Here is a 2,681-nt window from a genome sequence, read left to right as displayed (position 1 = left end):
AACCTGGATAAAAATTATTGTGCAATTGTTTTTATCTTATGAGTTTTTAAAGTCACACTTATTCAAACCCTCCCTTTCTAAGTGTTTTTCTATCCTTCAATTGGCATCAGAGTGCCTGTTCTAAGGTGCAAGCACTTAACCGTGTTTAGAAAAGATTCAGGAAAAGAAAAACGCTAAATCAAGATGGTTGAAACTCCACCACCTACATCTACATCTGGCTCTGCTGAGCAATACAATGGAAATGGTAACAATGGTTACACTAGACCACCAGTATTCGATGGTGCAAACTTTGAATATTGGAAAGATAAACTTGAAAGTTACTTTCTTGGTTTAGATGGTGACTTATGGGATCTTCTGGTGGATGGTTACAAGCATCCAGTGAAAGCTAGTAGTGTAAAGCTGACAAGACAAGAAATGAGTGATGATCAAAAGAAGCAATTCAAAAATCATCACAAGTCAAAGACAGTTTTGCTGAATGCTATCTCTCACGCTGAATATGAGAAGATATCTAACAGGGAAACTGTCCATGATATATATGAATCATTGAAAATGACTCATGAGGGAAATGCCAAAGTCAATGAGACTAAAGCTCTTGCCTTGATCCAGAAATATGAAGCCTTCAAGTTGGAGGATGATGAAAACATTGAGAAAATGTTCTCAAGATTTCAAACGCTAACTGCTGGATTAAGAGATCTTGACAAGGGATATACTAAAGCTGATCATGTCAAGAAAATCATCAGAAGCTTGCCCAGAAGATGGGGCCCAATGGTGACTGCAATCAAGATAGCAAAGGATCTGAATAAAGTCTCTTTGGAAGAGCTGATCAGTGCCCTAAGGAGTCATGAAATAGAGCTGGATGCTAATGAACCTCAGAAGAAAGGTAAGTCTATTGCATTAAAATCTAATTATAAAAAATGCACTAATGCTTTTCAGGCTGAAGAAGAAGATTCTGAAGAATCAAAATCTGAAGAAGAAGATGAACTGTCCATGATCTCTAGAAGGGTAAACCAACTATGGAAGAGCAAGCACAGGAAGTTCAAGAACTTCAAAAGTTCTAAGAAGCTTGAAAAAGGAGAATCTTCTGGAAGCAGAAGATATGACAAGAAGAAGGTCACTTGCTTCGAGTGCAATGAGCCAGGTCACTACAAGAGTGAGTGTCCAAAACTTCAGAAGGAGAAGCCCAATAAGAAGTTTCATAAGAAGAAAGGTCTTATGGCAACTTAGGATGATTCAGATTCATCAGAATCAGAATCAGACTCTGAAGGCGAGCAGGAAAACATTGCACTGATGGCCACAGTTGATGATGGATCAAAATCTACATCAGAATCAAATTCTGAAGAGGTATTTTCTGAACTATCTAGAGAAGAGTTAGTTTTCAGTTTAACAGAACTTCTGGAACTCAAGGCTCATCTTAGTATCAAATACAAAAAGCTGAAAAAGCTATTTGATTCTGAAACTAAGAAGCTGGAAATGGAAAATTCTGAACTGAAGGAAAAAGTTTTAAAATTATCCAAAGATATTGGATCTCCTTCTGACTCAGAAAAGTCCATTCCTAGTCTGAACCATATTCTGAAAGAATATGACTTGAGCTTTAGAAAGCTCTTATCTAGAAGTATTGGCAGAAGTCATCTTGCTTCTATGATATATGCTGTTTCTGGAAACAAGAGAGTTGGCGTTGGTTATGAGGGTGATACCCCATACAAACTTGAACCTGTTGATGATATGAAAATCACATACAAGCCATTTTATGATCAGTTCAAGTATGGCCACTCCCATGATATTAGGCTCACCTCACATGCCAAAAGTTTTCATGTTACACACACTAAGAAGCATGTGACACAACCTAGAAAATATCATGCTGCTAAACCTAAGGAATATCATGCTGTACCTCCTGTTGTTTATCATGCTAAACCCAAGTTCAATCAGAACTTGAGGAAAACTAACAAGAAAGGACCCAAGAAGTTGTGGGTACCTAAGGAGAAGATAATTTATGTTGCAGATATCCTTGGCAGCAAAGAAGAAAAAGCAAAGCATGTCATGGTACCTGGACTCTGGGTGCTCGCGACACATGACGGGAAGAAGGTCTGTGTTCCAAGACCTGGTGTTTAAATCTGCTGGAGAAGTTAATTTTGGAGGAGATCAGAAGGGCAAGATTATTGGCTCAGGAACCATAAGTACTGGTAACTCTCCTTCTATAACTAATGTTCTTATGGTAGATGGATTAGCTCATAACTTTTTGTCCATAAGTCAATTAAGTGACAATGGTTATGACATAATCTTCAATCAAAAGTCTTGCAAGGCTGTAAGTCAGAAGGATGGCTCAATCCTATTTACAGGCAAGAGAAAGAACAACATTTACAAGATTGATCTTCAAGATCTTAAGAATCAGAAGGTAACTTGTCTTATGTCTGTTAGTGAAGAGCAATGGGTCTGGCACAGAAGATTAGGCCATGCTAGTTTGAGAAAGATTTCTCAGATTAACAAACTAAATCTGGTCAGAGGTCTCCCAAATCTGAAATATAAATCAGATGCTCTTTGTGAAGCATGTTAGAAGGGAAAGTTTTCCAAACCTGCATTCAAGTCTAAGAATGTTGTTTCTTCCTCTAGGCCGCTAGAACTTCTGCACATTGATCTGTTTGGCCCAGTCAAAACAGCATCTGTCAGAGGGAAGAAATATGGAT

The sequence above is a fragment of the Vicia villosa genome, linkage group LG6 (assembly GCF_029867415.1).
Source record: "Vicia villosa cultivar HV-30 ecotype Madison, WI linkage group LG6, Vvil1.0, whole genome shotgun sequence".
Classification (NCBI taxonomy): domain Eukaryota; kingdom Viridiplantae; phylum Streptophyta; class Magnoliopsida; order Fabales; family Fabaceae; genus Vicia; species Vicia villosa.
This window is presented reverse-complemented; position numbering follows the sequence as displayed.